The sequence below is a fragment of the Hypanus sabinus genome, chromosome 18 (assembly GCF_030144855.1).
Source record: "Hypanus sabinus isolate sHypSab1 chromosome 18, sHypSab1.hap1, whole genome shotgun sequence".
Taxonomy (NCBI): domain Eukaryota; kingdom Metazoa; phylum Chordata; class Chondrichthyes; order Myliobatiformes; family Dasyatidae; genus Hypanus; species Hypanus sabinus.
In genome coordinates, this window is record NC_082723.1 from 55836847 (window position 1) to 55858497 (window position 21651).

The 21651-nt window shown below is 43.1% G+C and overlaps 1 long non-coding RNA gene across 2 annotated transcripts; it reads right to left on the reverse strand.

Moving 5' to 3' along the window:
* Positions 1–15212: 15212 nt before the first annotated feature.
* LOC132377524 (uncharacterized) lies at positions 15213–19333 on the reverse strand. 2 transcript variants are annotated; one of them, XR_009506671.1, is made up of 4 exons: positions 18948–19333; positions 16990–17052; positions 16295–16358; positions 15213–15418 (listed from the first exon to the last, which is right to left on the reverse strand). It is a non-coding gene; the product is annotated as an uncharacterized LOC132377524 (long non-coding RNA). The 2 variants fall into 2 exon arrangements; XR_009506672.1 differs by lacking the exon at positions 16990–17052.
* Positions 19334–21651: the final 2318 nt, after the last annotated feature.

Below are 21651 nucleotides of genomic sequence, written 5' to 3' on the forward strand. Positions count from 1 at the left end.
GGAACATCCATTCAGAATAGAGACGAGGAAGAATTTCTTGAGCCAGAGAGTGGTGAATCTGTGGAATTTGTTCCTAAAGGAGGATGGGGAGGCCAAGTCATTGGGTATATTTAAGACAGGGTTTGATCAATCTTGATTACTCAGGGCAAGAATGGATATGGGGAGAAGGCAGGAGATTGAGGCTGAGAGGGAAATGGATCAACCAAGATGAAATGCTGGAACAGACCATTTTGGCAAAATGGCTAAATTGTCTCTATATCTTATGGTTGTATAGTCCATTCATATTAACTGCACCATTAGTGTTCATATATAGTCTTATAAAGACATTCTTTTTCACCCTACAGAAACACTCCACAACATATTTTATCCATACAGATACACAATTGTGTTCTCATTGGTCCATTGACATTCAACCCCTGATACACACAGTAATCAATACTGAATAAGTTCAATATAGATTGTATATCTCTCTGCTTTCCTAACAAATTTATATAAAATTAACTTGGTTTTATTTCCTCAATTCAGGTGAAGTGAACTCAGAATGAACAGCTTATTATGAACAGTACCTGATAAATTTTATGGAGACAGTTTACTAATGGACAATTTGCATCCTGCTATCATCAAACACACGAATCTCCCGACACATGATTAAAGTGAGTTGAGGCTCCTCACTGCAGTGAAAGATAACAACATCCCAGGAACACTAAACTGTTTAATATTTACAGTATATGCAGTTCTGATTACTGGGGTTTGAAGATTGGTCCTGGGTCACACAGGTCCCAATGTTCTCTGTGGCCTGGTGCAGTGTGAATGTGGGTAGACGGGGAATGGGGGAGGAAGCAGAGCTGGTGAAGGTGGGCCCCAGTGGATCACAGACTGGGCAAGAAGGGATACATCACAGTGGGAACACAGACCAATCCACAAATGTGGGGTGAAGAAATTGGTTCAGAACTGAGAAACTGCTTTCCTTCAGTATGACGAGCTGTCAGTGATGTCAGGATCAAGGTCAGGGCAGCAAACACATATTGACTGAGAGTTCAATGCATTCCAGAGGTGGGCACGAGGGTGGATGGAGAGAACCTGGGGTGAAGTGGGAACCTCAGAATGAGTCTGGGAAAAGTGAGAAACACTGGGGCAGGAAAGGGAGAAGTGTTGGAACTGATCTAGAGGAGGTCTCATGTGAGACAAACTACTATAATTTCACCTCGCGTGTGTCTGAAGCCTTAGTAAATGTCGCTGATGACCAGAAGCACTTAATCAAGTGTAGGCAGTATTGGTGTGTTACAGGGGCTGACTGTAGGCTTGAGAACCCCTTGTTGGAGTAGAGAGTCTATGACCGTGCTATGCCCTCTTCTGCCTCGGGGGCCAGTCGATACTGTCTGACAAGTGGTAATACAGCATTCTTTTTTTTAGCTCAACACAGTCCTCTTATTCCTTTCCTTATTCGGCACATCTTAACTGTATAGGGTTGCCCCCCAGTTACCAGCAGTATAATATTGGCCCGAGTTTAGCTTCGAGAGTAAGGAGCAGGGACCTTAACTGATGTGTCCGAGGCGAGGGTACTTCCATTTACATGCCCTGAGGTGTGAAGTAAATAGCAGCTCCTGGTTTGCACAGAGCCTGGCGTCCAAACAGGAGCAAGGGAGTAGTTTCGGATACTATCAAAGTTTTTTCTATACCATTGTCTCCCAGACACAAAGCGTCTTTCTTTGTTAGGGGTTCTGACAGGGGAATGCCGGCTACTCCCACGGTTACTACCCTGTTCTGGCTTAGGGGTAATCCCAGGGAGGGGGTACAGAGGACAGGGTAGCGCCAGCGTCCACCAAGGCTCGGTAAAGAGTGTCTCCTTTTCTAACGGTTACCATGGGTTGCATTTCGGAGTCTTGGGTAAGTGATATAACTGCTCCCAGCACCACCACCTCCCCCGGCCCCCCTATTCTTGTGGAAAAGGGTTGCCATTAGTGAAGGAAGTTACTCCTCTGTCATTTGTTCAGTCGGTTTTGCGGACTCTCTGCAGGGGGCACTTTGATACTCCCTGGCCCAGTTTCCCTTCCTCCCACACTTCGTGGCATATATCCTGGGATTTGACGCTTCTTTGTCCCCGAGTCTGTCCCCCTTTTACATTTCCACTTCCTTACTCTTGCCGGTAAAATTGTGTCTTATGTGTCTTAGGGCCATCCCGAGGGCTGACAAAGAGTCCGTCCGGTCCATGTTTACCGGAGTCGTCACTATCTGAGCCCAAGGCATAGCCTGCCAAATTAGGTTTCTCATCCTAAAGGTCTGTGCCTATTGGGGCAGCATGCAATTGTGCATTGTCTGAATGGCCAATGGCCCATTTCCTTCCAACTGGGCCCCTGTATATTCCGCCCATGTATTTATAAACTGAGCTATAAAATCAGGGGCTCCTTCATCCTTCCTCTGTAGACAACTAGTCACCTCTCCTAAGTCCCCCTGTCATTGTGCTGCCCTCATAATGGCCTCCTTCCCTCTATGGGCAGCCATAGAGATGGCCCAGGGATCTGTTACCTTGTTGAAGTTGAGAATCATCTGTGTGCCAGTCCCCCTTCTCCCCGGGCAGAACCTGCATTGTGTCCTTCAGTGCAGCCCAGGAACTTCCATCGGCACATTTCAGCAGGGTTCGCAAGTCACCCGGGAGAGGTTTTATATTTTACATCTTCGTTCCAACCAATTGAGGAATGCTGCTGGTCTTTTTATAGGATCGGGGGTTTCAGCCACCATAGCTCGTGCTTCTGCAGGAGCCCACAGTTTAAATATTGCCTTCTCTCCTATCATTATATTCAGAGCCTGAACTGTCGAAGAGGTGGTGCAGTAAGCGGCTGCTCATTGAGCCATACTTCTGGTTGGTCATCTCTTCCCTCAAATCTGCCTCCCCGCCTTCTCTGCCCCTGAACACGTGTTGGGGTTCATCTGCTCTTCCGTCAGGAGCTGAAGGCGCTGCTTGTCCCTGAGTGCGCTTATTTTGCTGAACCAGGCAGCTACCATCTCCATTACCTCATCCATCATTCCATCTGGACCATAATCTCTGCTACCTTGAGATACCCTTTGGGGTATCTGGGGGTATAATGGTACGGGAGCCGATGTCGTGGGGTAGGGTGGCGGAGCGGTTGGTGGTGCCGAGCCTTGCTTCTCATTGGGGCCTAGTGCGGCAGGAGGAACCTCCTCCTTTTCTTGCTTTCTCATTTGTTTAGGAGGTTGGTGTCTCTTTGCCACCTCTGACCATTTCTCAGAACATCCCATCAGATATTCAAATCCCCATTCCCATTCTCTACCTCATCCCACCAGGTCTGTATCAAAGGGATTCTAAAGCTTCCTCGGTGTGGCCGTACCGGTCGCTACTAAAAGTTACGGCGGATCAGTTGACACCTGTTCCCGAAATACCATGTCTGCTGGAGACACCAGAGGCACCAGAGGATCTCCTACCTTTTGCTGAGACTTCTTCACAGTTATCATCCATTTCTCCATTTTCTTACTTACTTTCAAGGCGCTTTGTGATGTCGCTCGTCAGGGTAGGGTCACAGGAGCAGCAGAAGCCGCTCAACTGCAGACACTTCCCATTGTCTGAAAAAGAACGCAGTTACAGCATGAACTCAATTACTTCCCCCAAAGGCTTATCTACAGCACTCACTGTTGTTTAGAATTTCCTCAGCAGTCCCTCCATTCTTTTATCTTCTTCACGGTAGCTAACCATTTAAATTTTAGTTCCCCTTCCAGCTGGGATATTTGAAATGGCCATCCTCCTTTCAGCTAGGACACCTCCCTCTTTTTCTGCTCGGGTTCTTTTCAGGAATCCTGCAATCTAGTGTCGGTTCAATGGCTTCCCCTCCCACTTGAGAGGTGTTAGGACACTAAGTGGATCCCGTCCCTGTCGCTAATCTGTTGTGGAAAAATACTACTCAGACCCAGAGGGAGGTTGCTTCAGAAAGCCTTTATTGTAGCATGACATCATGGAGGTCTCAGACACCTAATAAGTGAAGTTCTGAGACATTGCCCAACAAAAGATTACACTCATATTTTATAGTCAAAATCTACATGACAAGAAACACTTAATCACACAAATAGAAACATAGAAAACCTACAGCACAATACAGGCCCTTTGGCCCACAAAATTGTGCTGAACATGTCCCTACCTTAGAAATTACTAGATTTACCTGTAGGTCTCTATTTTTCTAAGCTCCATGTATCTATCTAAAAGTCTCTTAAAAGACCCTATTGTATCTGCCTGCACTACCATAGCCGGCAGCCCATTCCATGCACTCACCACTCTCTGAATAAAAAACATACCTGTGACATCTTCTCTGTTCCTACTCCACAGCAACTTAAACGTGTGCCCTCTCGTGGCAACCATTTCAGCCCAGGAAAAAAAGCCTCTGATTATCCACATGATCAATGCCTCTCATCATCTTGTACACCTCTATCAGGTCACCTCTCATCCTCCATCGTACCATGGAGAAAAGACTGAGATCTCTGAACCTATTCTCATGAGGCCTGCTCCCTAATCCAGGCAACATTCTTGTAAATCTCCTCTGCACCCTTTCTATGGTTTCCACATCCTTCCTGCCGTGAATAGAGAAATTTCACAGCATGTTCCAGGTGATAACCTGAAGCACCTATCAGCATACAAGTTATTTTGCCTGCAGTGTTAGGGCAGATTACCCAACAATGATTCCAAAGAAAAACAAGATACCCCATCCTTCTTAAAGTTCAAGCAAGGAAAGAAGTCAGTTCCTTATAGCTAGGTATGGTTTGTTAGATGGCAGTTTACCAAGAACAGACAGTACTGCTGTCGTGGCAGAAATGGATTGACAATGTGGTCTCGGTAATAATGTAATAATGCTTTAAATTTTCTTTCACAGTGAACTTGGGTTTATTTTATTCACCAATTTCCCCCTCTTCCCTCAGCAGCACTCTTCCTGCCACATCTTGGGCATGTTCGGCTTGAAAGGTTAATTGTTCCTAGTGTGTGGGTGATTGACAGAATGAGCGTCTGGATAGCTTTGTCCCATTGACACAGGGAAACGATCGTAGGGTGAAGGAACCATGATTGACAAGATATGTTGAACATCAAGAGGATGAATGAAAAATACAGGAGGAAACAGGACAAATATACTGAATTAGGAAGCAAAATCAGACATAGTACAATAAACAGGAGGCTAACTAGAGGGAATGCAGAGCCTCATGAATAGAAGAAACGTGTGCTGAGAGTACAAAGAGAGAGAGGTGATTCTTAAAGAATATTTGTAATCAAGTATATTCATCACATACTTGATGAATGTGAGGACCGCGATGAACAGGCTGATATGGCAGAATATGTCAATGTTAAGAAAGATGACGTTCTGGAGAATTTGGTGAAACATAGTCTAATTAGGGATGGTCAACATGAGTTCGTGTGGGCATGTTGTATATCAGAGGCCTGACTGAATCCTTTGAGGAAGTGACGAAACACATTGATGAAGATGGAACAGTGGGCTGGATTGTTGGATATGGATTTTAGTGATGTGTTTGTATCAGGTTTCTCATTGTAGACTCAATTAGAAAATCAGGAATCATGGACTACAGTGAAACTTGGCTGTGTGGATTCAGAATTGTGTTTCTCCAGAAAGCAGAGGGAGGTAGAAAGAGGAGATTCCTCAATTCCTAGATGATACGAAGTTTGGTGGAGTAGTACAGAATGTTGTGCCAGTTACAACAGGACATTGATCGGATACTGAGCTGGACTGAGATATGATGGATGAATTTAATCACTTTGGAATGGAATATTATTTTCAGTTCAGGATTCCTCCTTATGTAAATGATGTGAGTGCTTTAGGGTGGGTGCAGAGGAGTTTTACCAGGATGCATCCTGGTTTGGAGAGCATGTGGTTTGTGGTTAGGTTTAGCAATTCAGGGTTTTTCTCTTTGCAGTGAAGAAGGATGAGTGGTGAATTGATAGACCAGTTGAGGAAAGGCTCTGTTAAGTGTAATAGGAGGGGTATCATAATTAAGGACGTTTAAGAGACTCTTAGACAAGCACATGCATGGAAGAAGAATGGGCTACGTGGGAGGGAAGGGTTAGGTTGATCTTGGAATAGGAAAAAATGGCCACCCAACATCGTGGACCAAAGAGCACACACTGTTCTATGTTCTATGTTGAATGTTGTGAGGAAGGACGCTGGATTAGTTTGATCCTGAGAGTGATGTCAGTTGCGTCTTGTTAGTTCAGTCTGTGGGGAGTGAGATGCCCATGCTGCCTCGACCCCACTGAATGGGTGAGGGGCTGAGCAGTCTCCTCCTGGTCCAGTTGTGATCTTTGGTCTGGGCAGAATACAGAATCTTCGGGTGCATCAGTTTTGTTTATTGATGCCAGGGGACACAGAGAGCAATGTCAGCATTTCTTCTCCATCCTGAAATGCCCCTGAACTGATCCATGCATTGGGGGAAGAGGGCTAGTTAAGAGTGGAACACACTGGTGTTCTTGGGCATACTCTGGTGTTTTATTTAAAGATTCTGTTAAAGGAAGATTGAAATGTGGGAGTATCTATTTTCTGATGTCACTGAGGCTCTAGGTTTGCTCAGTTACTGTGCAAACCCCAGTGCTCAGTGACACATAGTGACCGTGTAGCAAGTACAGAACTCTGAACACTAATGTGGGTCACCACACATTGTCTCTCCTTGCATTGGCCAACAGATGAATTGCAGGAAGACTTGGAAAGTGGACAGATTTTTTTCAAGAAAATTGTATGCAAAATCAGTAATTATTTCCTTTGAAATTTGATTGAATGAAAATTGACAGGGATGTGAGGATTAAGGATGGACATTTGGGGCAATGGAGATCAGCATCAGGACAGGACTGGAGATTTCTGGAATGCACTTGATACTGGGGTATGGATCCACTCTAATCGAAGGTACCTGGAGTTTAGTGAGTGGTGTTCGTTGGCTGATGGGTGATAGGGTTCAGTGTGCATGTTGTCTGAGTAATGAGCCCACTGTAAGTTTCACAGAAATATGGAGAGGAGACATTGGTAACGTTTTCATGGGAACTGGGATATTTTCACTTCTGGAAGTTTCCAGTGCCTTTTCTATATTACTGTTACAGGAACTGAACTCCTGTTCAACACAAATCTTTCTCCTTTACACACGGGCATGAAGTCCTCTGCCCGTGACTGACGGTAGCAATGTCGGAACCTTGTGATGACTCAGATTATCAGCGGGTCATTTTTCGATTCGAGATCACGCGAGGAAGTTGTACTATTTGCTCATATGCTACCGCGTAGTATAAGGTAATCCAGACAAACTGGAGTTATCTCAAGAATTGCGGGTGTCCACCTCATCGATTAAGGAAACTGCAACTTCGAAAAAATCTCTAAACTGAATTTGTCAGATAGATAATATTATCTCTTATTTCAGAAACTGCAATCAAAGAAAAATTAAACAAACCTGGTATTCCGACTGAGTGATCTACTGAGCCTCTTGTAAGTAGTGGACATCTGCAGCTCCCCCAGCCCAGCATTGTTGGTCTGCAGCGTATTATTCCACTGATGGGTCTGTGGCCACACCGCTTACACTTCCCTTCTCGTTGCAACTTTCGAACACGTTCGGTTGAGGTGTAATACAGAGCGGGAGGACTCATTACACAGAGCTGGTGTAATACAGGACTGTGGGACTCGTTATACAGACCTGGTGTAATACAGGACTGTGGGACTCGTTACACAGACCTGGTGTAATACAGGATTGTGGGACTCGTTACACAGAGCTGGTGTAATACAGAACAAAATTGCTATAGGAGGATTAACTCATCTGTTTTGTCTCTGTCGCAGTTTAATTGACCCCATTCACTTTGGAAAGAAGGGCTGTTTAATGGTTCTGAAACTCTGAGCTGCAACAGCAGCTGTTAATCTACGTGTGATGTCAATAGGAACTCGCCGGTGATGCTTTAACAAGTGAAATTTCTGCTGCTCAGTTCGAAATCTCTCCTCAGGGCTCAGTGCGAGTCTGAGACTCGTTATCACCTCAGCTTTCTTCCTTACCTGTGTGGTTATATAGTCTAAGTAAAGCAAGTATAATATAATTTAAAAATAAGTGCATTAAACAATTGTTCCCCATTTTTTCCCTGAGAATTCGTTGCTACTTTTGGCTCCTGTTATTGAGGTTGCCAGCTGCACCGGGGTAACTTGTGTCCGTTCCGCCCTGCTGCAGCTTTGGTCTCTCACTGTAATGAGCACCGTCAAAGTGCTGGAGGAACTCACAGGCCAGGCAGCATCTCTGGAAAAGAGTACTGTTGACATTCGAAGGGCCCTTTCAAATGGTCCCTGCCTGTAACGTCGACTGTACTCTTTTCTATATATGCTGCCTTATCTCTGTATTCAGCTTGTGTGTGTTGCGCGGATTTCAGAGTCAGAATCAAGTTTATTTTCACCGGCATGTGTCGGGGAATTTGTTAACTTAGTAGCGGCAGTTCAATGCAGTACATACTATAGAAGAAGAAATTAATCAATCAATTACAGTATACGTATACTGAATAGATTACAAATCGTATAAACACAGAAATAATATATTTTAAAAGAGTGAGGTGGTGTTTACGGGTTCAATGTCCATTTAGGAATCGAATGGCAGAGGGGAAGAAGCTGTTCCTGAATCGCTGAGTGTGTGTCTTTAGGCTTCTGTACCCCTACCTGACCATAACAGTTAGAAAAGTGCATGCCTAAGTCCTCGACAATGGATGCTGCCTTTCTGAGACATGGCTCTCTGAAGATGTCCTGGATACTTTGTGGGCTAGTGCCCAAGATGGAAAAGATTAAATTTATGACCCTCTGCAGCTTCTTTCAGTCCTGTGCAGTAGCCCCCCCATCCACAACCCCGCCCCCCCCCAGACCCAACAATGATACAGTCTGTAAGAATGCTCTCTGCGGTACACCTATAGAAGTTTTTGTTTATTTTTGTTTACATAACAAATCTCTTCGACTTCTAATGAAGTATAGTTGATGTCTTGCCTTCCTTATAGCTGCATCAATATGTTGGGACCCCAGATTAGGTCTTCTGAGATCTTGACACACAGGAACTTGAAACTGCTCACCCTGTCCACTTCTGATCCCTCTATGAGGATTGGTATGTGTTCCTTCATCTTGCCCTTCCTGAAGTCTACAATCAGCTCTTTTGTCTTACTAATGCTGAGTGCAAGGTTGTTGCTGCGACACCACTCCACCAGTTGGCATATACACCCTCTCGTCTCCATCCAAAGTTCTGCCAAAAATGGTTGCACGATCAGCAAATTTTTATATGGTACTTGAGCTATTCCTAAGCTCACAGTCATGCTTATATAAGAGTAGAGCAATGGGTTAAGTACACATCCCTGAGTTGCACAAGTGTTGATCGTCAGTGAGGAGGATATCTTAATGCCAATCTGCACAGATTTTGATCTTCCAGTCAGGAAGTTGAGGATCCAATTGCAGATGGAAGTACAGAGTTCCAGTTTCTGTAACTTCTGGGAATGATGGTATACAATGCTAATCTATAGTCAATGAATAGTATCCTGACATAGGTGTTTGTATTGTCCAGATGGTCTCAGTCCACGTGAATAGCCATCGAGATTGCGTTTGCCATTGAAATTTTGCTGATAGGCAAATTGCAGTGGGTCCCAGTCCTTGCTGAGGCAGGAGTTCAGTCTAGTCATGACCAAAGTCTCAAAACATTTCATCACTGTAGATGTGTGCTACTGGCCAATAATTATTAAAGCAGCTCACATTATTCTTCTTTGGCACTGGTATAATTATTTCCTTTTTGAAGCAAATAGGAACTCTGACCATCGCAGTGAGAGGTTGGAAGTGTCCTTGAATACTCCCGCCAACTGGTTGGCACAAGTTTACAGAGCCTCACCAGTTACTCCATTGGACATTCTGCATTGTGAGGATTCACTCGAGACTGTCTTTAAATAGTCTAACATCGGCCTGCAAGACAGAGATCACATGGTCACTGGGTACAGTAGGGCTATATGCTGCCTTTCAAAGTGGGCATAGAAGGTGTTCAGTTCATGCGGTAGTGAAGCATTGCTGCCATTCATGTTATTGGGTTTCGCTTTGTAGGAAGTAATGCCTTGCAAACCCCGCCAGAGTTGTCGTACATCTGGTATCCCTTCCAACCTGGTTCAAAATCATCTCTTCACCCTTGAAATAACCCCCTGCAGGTCATACCTGGTTTTCTGCTACAGACCTGTGTTGCCAGCCTTGAATGCCACAGGTCCAGCTTTCAGCAGATAACGTACCTCCTGGTTCATCCACCGCTTTTGCTTTGGGAATGCTTGGCAAGACTTTACAGGCACACACTCGTCCACACAGGTTTTAATGAAGTTGGTAACAACTACAGCATAATCAATGAGTTTCGCAGATGACCCTGAACTCAATGTTGTCTGGCTCACCAGGATCCCCCGTTCTACTGCTGAGACTTCCTTCTTTGGCCGAAGGGGACAGGTAGCACAAAAATGGCCAGATTGACCACAACAGAGATAATCCACTGCTCTTAAACTCCAGAGTTGCTCTGTGGGAGAAAGATTGTTCCATCCCAGCTGCACTGGTTCCTCTCCCAGGGTGGTGGAAACGATCTGATTGGGAGCTATTCTAGGAGAATGCGGAATAGAGAGGCGAGAGCTGGGAGACAGTGGTAAAGTGTGCCGTGGAGTCAGCAAAGGTGTAGGACGACCAGTCCCCTCTTTCTGACAGAGTCGGTTGTCCAGCCTGGTGGCTAGGGAAATCATCAAATCCAGGCTGCTAGTGGCATCCCTGGCCGCCAAATCGTCATTTACCATGTCACAGATGCCTTGTCGAAATACCTCCTGGAGTGCATCATCATTCCACCCCAGATCGGCCGCTATCTTCTGAAACTCCACCGAGTATTCAGCAACACTGCATGAGCCCTGATGGACGGTCAGTAGACGCTTAGCGGTATCTGTACCGCAGACAGGATGGTCAAAATCTTCCTCATTTCTGAGACGAAGGTAGGGAGCGAAGAGCAGGTGTCTGGTTGATTATCCCAAATCGCCGTGGCACAGACGAAGGCACTTCCTTGCAACAACCCCATAATGGTATCTAACTTTAATCTGTCTGTGTTGTATGTGGATGACTGCTGCTCGAACACCAAGGAGCATTGCAGCAGAAACCCCGGCACTTCCCCAGATCCCCAGTGTGGGTTCTGGTTCAGGGACGTGCGGCTCTCTTAGCGGTTATGTTGTCGACACTTAGGGTGTTGCCACTATAGGCTGTCCGGGCTGGTCAGAGAGTGTTCCCGAAGTGAACGGGGTAAGACGAGCGGATACTCGGTCGAACTGTTCACTGACCTTTTTTACGTTCACTGACAGGGAACGGAGGTTCTCCATGACATCCCAGAGCAGCTGATTGTGCAGGCCCGGTAGGGAGCCCTGGCTGGCGAGGGCTTGTTGCAGGGGATTCGTGTCCACTGGGTTCATTGGGGCCAACTTGTTCTGTTGCAAGCAGCGAAGGAAGCGAACCCAAGTGTAGGAAACAGGCACGGAGATTGAGTTGGGATGCTGGCACAGACGTGAACGTTGCACAGTAAAGTGGGGGAATCTTGATGCGGAGCTCTGATATGGAGTCTTAACGCGGAGATGGGGTTTTCATGGAATATCTTGAAACTGGAGCTGAACTTAGAACTAATGTTTCTAAGTGGTCGAGAAACAAAGTTATCACACGGGAACAGACCAATGAACTGGCAATCAGTGCTTGTGAAGCCAGGGTTCTTATACTGTAGTTCTTGATGGAGATCAGGTGTGCTGTCATCAAGCAAATGAGCAGGGAATGGGAAATTAATGATTGGAATCAAGGCATAATCAAAGGAAATTAGAGGCAAGATAGGGGATTAACAATGGGGACCATGACAGATGGGTTTAACTTACACCATCAGGATGGATCTACTGAGTCTCTCAAAACCAGAGGTGGAGTAGTATGCCTCATGATCAATTCTTCTTGGTGCACAAATATACTAATTCTCCTCAGCAGACCTGGAATATCTCACAGTTAGGTGCCATCCATTTTACATACCACTGGATATTGTAGAAAATAGGGATAAATAAATGGTGCCTATTAACAAGAGACAAGCTGCCGATGCGGGGGATCGATGATCTCAGAGATAGGATACTGAATCAGAGGGACATTAGGACCATGGATGTGCTGTGTTTCACAGTATCCTGGTTAACCCCTTCCATACAGGATGCAGCAATTCCGATCAACGGGTTTACGGTGCACAGTCAGGATAGATCTATAGGGTCTCTCAAAAGCAGAGGTGGAGAATTATGCCTCAGGTTTAACTCCTCTTGGTGCACAAATATATCAGTGCTGTCCCAATTCTGCTCACCAGACATGGAATATCTAGCAGTTAAGTGCCGTCCATTTTACCTACCACAGGATGATTTTGATAGCAGTATACATTCCACCTCAGGCCAATGTCAATCAGGCTTTAGATGGTCTGAGCATTGGGATCAAGGTGCATGGAACAGCACACTGTAACGCCTTCACCAACGTTTTGTGGGATTTTAACCAGGCAAGTCTGAAAAAAATCACTAAGTAATTACAATTTGGCAGATCACTTACAATACCAGAGGAAACAACACACTGGACCATTGTTACATCACCATCAAGAACGCCTACCATGCTATTCCATGCCCTCAGTTCAGGAAGTCTGATCACCTGCCTTTGCATCTAGTCCCTGAATATAGGCAGAGACTGAAGACTGCAGTACCAGCAGTGAGGAGCAAGACGGTATGGACAAGGGATGCACAGGAACAATTACAGGAACACTTTGAATGGGTGGACTGGACTATATTCAGGGATTCATCTACAAATCTCAATGAGCATGCAGCAGTTGTTACCAACTTCATTAAAACCTGTGTGGATGAGTGTGTGCCTCACAATACTTGCCATACATTCCCAAACCAAAAGCAGTGGATTAACCAGAAGGTACGTTATCTGCTACATCTGTGGCATTCAGGGCTGGTGACCCAGGTCTGTACCAGAAAACCAGGTATAACTTGCAGAGGAGTATTTCAAGAATGAACAGACAATTTTGAACCAGGTTAGAGGGGACATCGGATGTATGACAACTCTGGCTGGGTTTGCAAGACATTACTTCCTACAAAGCAAACCCCAATAACATGAATGGCAGAGATGCTTCACAACTAGATGAACTCAACGCCTTCTATGACGGCTTTGAAAGGGAGAATATAACTACAGCTGTGAAGTTCCCTGCTGCCCCAGATGACCCTGTGATCTCTGTCTTGGAGGCCGATGTTAGGCTGTCTTCAAAGAGAGTGAAACCTCGCATGGCGGAAGGTACCGCCGGAGTACTGGGTAAGGTTCTGAAAACCTGTGCCAACCAACTGGTGGGAGTATTCAAGGATGTTTTCAACCTTTCACTGCTATGGGTGGAAGTTCCATTTCCTTTAAAAAGGGAAAAATTATAGCAGTGCATGAAAAGAATAATACAAACTGCTTTAATGACTTATGCCCAGTAGCACCCACATCTACAGTGATGAAATGTTTTGAGAGGTTGGTTATAACTAGACTGACCTCCTGCCTCAGCAAGGACCTGGACCACTGCAACTTGCCTATCACCAAAATAGCTCAATGGCAGACACAATCTCAATGGCTCTCCACATGGCCTGAGACCATCTGGACAATACAAACACTATGTCAGGATGTTGTTCATCGACGATAGCTCAGCATTGAACACCATCATTCCCAGAAGTTACAGAACCTTGGCCTCTGCACTTCCCTCTGCAATTGGATCCTTGACTTCCCAATCAGAAGACCGCAATCTGTGCAGATTGGTGATAATATCTGCTCCTCTCTGACGATCAACACTGTTGCACATCAGTGCACCCAGTGCACCACTGGGTGTGTGCTTAGCCCACTGCTCTACTCTGTGTATACCCATGACTGTGTGTCTAGGCATAGCTCAAATACCATCTATAAATTTGCTGATCATACAACCATTGTTGGTAGAATCTTAGATGGAGATGAGAGGGTGTATGCACCAACTAGTGGAGTGGTGTCACAGCACCAACCTTGCACTCAACATCATTAAGACAAAAGAGCTGATTGTGAACTTCAGGAAGGATAAGATGAAGGAAACCATACCAATCCCCAAAGAGGGATCAGAAGTAGAGAGAGTGAGCGGTTTCAAATTCCTGGGTGTCAAGATCTCTGAGGACCTAACCTAGTCCCAACATATTGATGCAGCTATAAAGAAGGCAAGACATTAACTGTACTTCATTACAAGTGTGAGGAGATTTGGTATGTAAACAAAAACAATCAAAAACTTCTATTGATGCACCACAGAGATCTTTCTTACAGACTGCATCACTGTCTGGTCTGGGGGAGGGACACGAGTGCACAGGACTGAAAGAACCTGCAAAGGGTCAGAAATTTAGTCAGCTCCATCTTAGAGACTAGCAGACAAAGTACCCAGGACAATTTCAAGGAACCTTGTTTCAGAAAGGCAGTGTCCATTATTGAGGACCCCCAGCACCCAGGGCATGCCCTTTTCTCACTGGTAGGGGTACAGAAGCCAGGAGGCACACATTCAGTAATTCAGGAACAGCTTCTTCCCCTCTGCCATCCGATTCCTGAATGGATATTGAACTCATGAACACTACCTCACTTTTTAAATATGTATATATCATTTCTGTTTTTGTTTGATTTCTATTCTGTTCAATATACTGTAATTGATTGATTAATTTCTTCTTCTATAGTATGTACTGCATTCAACTGCTGCTACTAAGTTAACAAATTCCACGACACATGCCGGTGAAAATAAACCTGATTCTGACTGTGAAATCCACGGAACTCACACAAACTGTTAGAGGAATACACAGACCAGGCAGTATCTACGTTAAAGAGTACAGTCGACGTTACAGGCAGGGACCATTTGGAAGGACCCTTCGAATGTCAACAGTACTCTTTTCCAGAGATGCTGCCTGGCCTGTGAGTTCCTCCAGCACTTTGACGGTGCTCATTACAGTGAGAGACCAAAGCTGCAGCAGGGCGGAATGGACACAAGTTACCCCGGTGCAGCTGTCAACATCAGTAACAGGAGCCAAACGTAGCAACGAATTTTCAGGGAAAAAAAGAGGAACAATTGTTTAATGCACCTTTTAATCATTTTTTAAACTTGCTTTACTTAGACTATATAAGCACACAGGTGAGGAAGAAAGCTGAGGTGATTAGGAATCTCGGACTCACACTGAGCCATGAGCAGGGATTTCGAACTGAGCAGCAGCAATTTCACTTGTAAAAGCATCATTGGCAATTCCTTATTGTCAGGACACCTCGATGGACAGCCGGTGTTGTAGTTCAGAGTTTCAGCATTCATTAAGCTGTCCTCCTCTCTGAGGTGAACGGGATCGATTAAACTGCACCTGAGACAAAACAGATCAGTTAACCCACAGTTCTGGATTAGACCTGATCAAAACAACGAATAGCTCGTTTAGAACCGACACACCAGCAATTCCTTTCCTCTCACAGATGCTGCTCACCCCCCTGCATTTCCACAACAAACTGTTTGTCTTTCGTTTCTGTCTGAATTGCGGAATTGCCTACTGCATCTGTTATGGGCTATTATCCCGTGCCGTTCTCACATGGACCCTGTATGGAATACCGCGTCATTTATTACACTGTAATCGTGCAGCAAAATCCGTCGTAATAGCTCTGTATTGCAATTAAATCATTTATTCTTCCTTGTAACGTTAGTGAGAAATCTGTGTATTAACGAGGGAAGAGAAACTGAATGAGACTTTCTGAATGGTGTTTCCAGACTGCACGGACATTGATTTGAAGACCTCCACAGAACAACAAGGAAGTCCACCGATGTTAAACAGTGGGTTGGTACCTGCCCTAGGGGCCCTCTGGAGTTGAGCATCACAGGAACATTGGATGGACACCATAACGGAACGTGTTTGAAAGTTGCAATGAGAAGGGAAGTGTAAGCCATGTGGCCACAGACCCATCAGTGTAATAATACGCTGCAGACCGACAATGCTATTGTAGTGATTGATCTCGTCAATTGCCCACAGCTGCTCTTGGAGTTATTCCTCTTTGATCCAAGGTGGATGACCTCAGACTTTGCCACATTGCCTTCCATCTGAATGAGCTTTGCCCACGAACGACCTCTACCTGCAATAACAGTTTCCTTTGCCCCATAACTTGCTGCGTTTCCCACGCATTTCCCATTCGGTAAATATTTGAATGAGATTTTCAGCTCTGGGCTGGGGGAGCTGCGAATGCCCAGTACTTACGAGAGGGTCAGTAGATAACTCAGCCGGAACACCAGGTTTTTTAATTTTTCTTTGATTGCAGTTTCTGAAATAAGAGAGAATATTATCTATCTGACAAATTCAATTTAGAGTTTTTTTCGAAGTTGCAGTTTCTTTAATCGATGAACCGGACACTTACATTTTGGGAGATACCTGCAGTTTGTCTGGGCTACTGCATACAGTTCGGTAGCATATAAGCAAATACTACAACTTCCTCGCGTGATCTCGAATCGAAAAAATGACTCGCAGATAATCTGAGTCATCACAAGGTTCCGACATTGCTACCGTCAGTCACAGTCTGAGAGCTTCATGCCCGTGTGTAAAGGAGAAAGGATTTGTGTTGAACAGGAGTTCAGTTCCTTTAACAGTAACGTAGAAAAGGCACTGGACACTTCCAGAAGTGAAAATATCCCAGTCCCTCTCCACGTTTCTGTGAAACTTACAGTGGGCTCATTACTCAAACAACATGCACACAGAACTCTATCACCCAGCAAACAACAATCATTCCCTAAACTCCAGGTACCATCCAATAGAGTGGATTCATTCCCCAGCATCAAGTGCATTCCAGAAATCTCCAGTCCTGTCGTAGTGCTGATATCCATTGACCCAAATGTCCATCCTTAATCCTCTCATCGCTGTCGATTTTCATTCATTCAAAGTTCAAATGAAATACTTACTGATTTTGCTTCCAACGTTTTTGAGGAATGCAGTAAACATTCCCCGTTTCTGTAGCTGTACATCTGTTGGCCAATGAAATGAGAGAGATTGTGAGGTGACCCATGCTAGCGTTCGGATTTCTGTACTTGCTACACGGTCACTTCTAGAGCCTCTCTAAAGCATTCACATCATTTTTATAAGGAGGGATCCTGAACCAAACATAATATTCCAATTCCAAAGTGTACCACGTAAGACTTTCCTGATTGAGTTCATCCATCACTTCTCAGCCCAGCTCAGTATCTGATCCATATATACCAAACCAGTCCACTGCTCTGCTTTCAGCAATGTGTTTTGTCACTTCCACAAAGAATTCAGTCAGGCCTCTGAGGTACAACATGCCCACACAAACATACGTTGACCATCCCCAATCAGACTATGCTTCTCCAAATGCTTTAAATCCGGTTTCTTGAAAACCTCTCCAACAGTTTGCCCTAGACTGACAAAAGACATACTAGTTTATCAATTCCAGGCTTATCCCTATTTACTGGTAATTGCCTTTTCATCATTAATCCCATGCAGTGTAGACTTAACTTGCTTTTTTTGTATTCTTTGTAACAGCTAACGTATTATGAACTGAGAGTCAGAACATTAGACTTTAATAATTGCCCGATGTATTGGACAGTTATTGAAAATTTAACAGTAATCTTCACTAAAGGTTAACAGCTTCTGTTCATGATGCCCATGAAATCACAATATATCTCAGATTTCATACCACTATCAAATGATAAATGACATTCAAATTAGTACGAGATAAACTTGGTCAACAAGGGTGGTCAGATTAGTTGTAAATCAAACAATAAGCTTTTAAGCTCATTCAAACACTTCCTACCTACACCTTCATTCATTTTGTCATCTCTGTCATTTCGTCAACATATCTTCATTCTCACTGTTGTTACCTCCATGCTCAATGTTCACAATAGTTCCCCTCCCGACTTTCAGCTCCCAAATTCTAAATATCGACACACGAAAGCTCATCCCCTCTCTTATTAAGATCTAACTATGATCAAACAATGCTTTTAATGGCGACCTTGTTGCAGCGTCCTTCTGCAGGAAGTATTTTGATGAAAAAAAAGTGTTGATCTTCTGATTTAAATATTTCCACAAAAGTTTCACCAAACACTCATTCTCGAGCCAGTTCCCTCCTGCCCCTTATTCCGTCATTAAACATCAATCGGAGCTTCCATTAAATCACTCTCAGGACCAACAAAAACGCCTCAGCATCTCAGTGCGAGCGGCCAGGTGTTAGTGAAAGCCGATGGATATTGTCGACAATAGGGATAAATAGACACTGCTCCTTAATAAGAGACAAGCTGCCGATACGGGAAATCAATGATCTCAGAGATAGGATACTGAATCAGAGGGATATTAGGACCACGGATGCTCAGTCTTTCATAGAATCCTGGTTAACCCCTTCCATACAGGATGCAGCAATTCCGATCGACGGGTTTACGGTGCACCGTCAGGATAGATCTATAGAATCTCTCAAAAGCAGGGGTGGAGAATTATGCCTCAGGCTCAACCCCTCTTGGTGCACAAATATATCAGTGCTGTCCCAATTCTGCTCACCAGACCTGGAATATCTAGCAGTTAAGTGCTGCCCATTTTACCTACCACGGGAGATATCCGTGAGCATTTTGGTTGCGGTATACAAACCCCCTCGGGCCAATGTCAATCAGGCTTTAGATGGTCTGAGCAATGAGATCAAGATGCATGAAACCGCGCACCCCGTGGGGGGGGGGGGACGTCACGTGATGACGTAGGATCGAGACGTGGGAACCCAGCTCTCCCGTAAAAAAAAATCAGTAAATTAATATTTAAGTGAAGAAAAATTAGTCAATACTTTCTAGAAGTTACTTATAAACTACTCTGGACTGTTTCAAGTTATGCCTCACAAACAGAAAATGAAGAAAACTACTACCGTGAAGACAACGCAAGTTGGAACAGAATCAAGGCCCACTTCTGCCAAAGAACGGCGGGCTCAGGTACATTTCACCTCCGGCGATACAGAACAGGAAACTGCAGCAACATCGACCATTTCTAAAGAAAAAGACCAACGAGAAGTGTGCAAACGTGAAGGAAGGAGCATGCGCAAACGAGAACAACATGAACTGCAAATCCCAGTTACGATTGAAACCAAAAGTGAAAGTGAATCTGAGGTAGATTCAGATTCTCTGGAAAAATCAGATGAAGATGGAGGTAAAAGTTATTCTGGAAAAATAGAAAAGACTTTGATGCAAATAATGCGTAAATTAGAAAAATTAAACGCATTAAAAGTAATCAAAAATGATAAATATGGAGATTATGTTTGATAAAATGACAAAAAGACAGGAAAAAATGGAAAAGAGAATTATAGACTTGGATGCTACAATGGAAGACATGGTTCAAAGAATGAATAAAATGAAAGATGATATTACTGCCTGGACATCAGAAAGAAAAGTATTGTTGGAAAAAATGGATACATTTGAAAATTTTAGTGGATGAAACAATATTAACATTGTTGGACTTAAAGAAGATATAGGAGGAGAAGATCCAATAAATTTGTTTTCAAAAATGGATCCCTGAAAACTTGGAAATGGAAGGAGAAACTCTAATTGAAATTGAAAGGGCTCATTGAGCCTTAAGGTCAAGACCTCAAGCTGATCAAATTCCATGATTAAATTTGATAAAATGTTTAAGATACCAAGATAAAGAAAAGATCCTGAAGGCGGCTACCCAATGTGCCCAAAAGAAAAATGGGCCATTGATGATAGAAGGGAAAGCAGTTCTTTTCTATCCTGATATAAGTTATAACCTTTTGAAGAGAAAGAAGGAATTTAACCCAGCGAGAAAAGCTTTATGGGAAAAGAATTATAAATTTATAATGCATCAGCCAGCAACACTGATAATTTTTTTGGAGGATGGTTAAAGAAGATTTTTTACTGATTATTGAGAAGCGGAGGAGTTCGCACAAAAACTCCCTATTATTCACTGACTACACATAGAGATTGCCAAGCGTAATGGATTAAAGATGAAGACAGAGACATTCAATGGAAGTGATGGACATTTAAGGATGATACAGGGGAGAAAGTCAAAATTTGTGAAATACTTATTGAGAATAGTATTTTTTTTCTTCTTATATATATACTTTTTATGTTGCGGGGGTGGGGGGGCTGGGAGCTTTGGATCAATTACTGCGGGGTTCACATGTGTAATCATGGAGATTGCCAAGACCTGTACAACAGAGGGGGGTAATGTTGTGTTCTTTACACAGCATTAGTAGGGGGGTATTTTGTTTTTTCCTTTATAATCTATTTTTCTTCTATCTTTCTGCATGGATGATCGGTGGGGACACACATAGCAACATGGAGAATTTTAAAAAGATTCCCCAAGATACCACAAAAGTTGAAAGATTAGGTATCATTATAGATTGGAGTAACACAATTAAAAATAATGACTAATTTACTGAATTTTTAAAGTTTTAATATTAATGGGCTTAATAGACCAGTGAAAAGAAAAAGCGTCTTAACATACATTAAAAAAAACATGAAAATAGATATAGCTTTTTTTTACAGGAAACACACTTAACCAGAGTTAGAACATCAGAAATTAAAAAGAGACTGGGTTGGAAATGTTATTGCAGCTTTATTTAATTCAAAGGCGAGAGGAGTTGCAATTTTGGTTAATAAAAATTTACCAATTAAGATACAAAATGTATTATTTGATTTGGCAGGGAGATATGTCATTATACATTGCCAAATTTTTTCAGAACTATGGACTCTTATGAATATTTATGCACCAAATGAAAATGATGTAAAATTTATACAAGAGGTCTTTATGAATTTGGCTAACGCACATGACAAAATATTAATAGATGGAGATTTTAACTTTTGTCTAGATCCAGTTTTAGATAGATCAACATAGGTTGTCACAAAATCAAAAGTAGCAAAATTAACTCTATCATTGATGAAAGATTTAAATTTGATTGATATATGGAGAAGAATTAACCCATAAGAAAGAGATTATTCATTTTATTCAAATAGACATAAAACATATTCAAGGATAGATTTTTCGTATTATCAACGAATATTCAAGACAGAGTGAAAAATATGGAATATAAAGCAAGAATATTTTCAGATCATTCTCCTTTGATAATGAGAATGATAATGATAGATAAAGAGGAATCAATTCATAGATGGAGATTTAATTCAATATTACTAAAACGTCAAGATTTTTGTGATTTTATGAAAAAGCAGATTCAGTTCTTTTTAAATACAAATTCACATTCAGTTGATGATAAATTTATATTGTGGGAAGCAAAGAAGGCATATTTGATAGGTCAGATAGTAAGTTATACTTCTAAAATTAAGAAGGAACATATGATAGAAATAGATCAATTATAAAAAAGAGATTACAAAATTAGAAAAAGAATCTCAAAGATATATGACAGAAGAAAAACGAAGACAACTTATTAACAAGAAGTTACAATATAATACACTTCAGACATATCGAACAAAAACCCAATTATGAGATCTAAACAGAGATATTATGAACTAGGTGAAAGATCACATAAGGTCCTTGCATGGCCGTTAAAAACAGACCAGACTTCTAAAACAATAAATGCAATTCGAACAAGAGTAAATAAA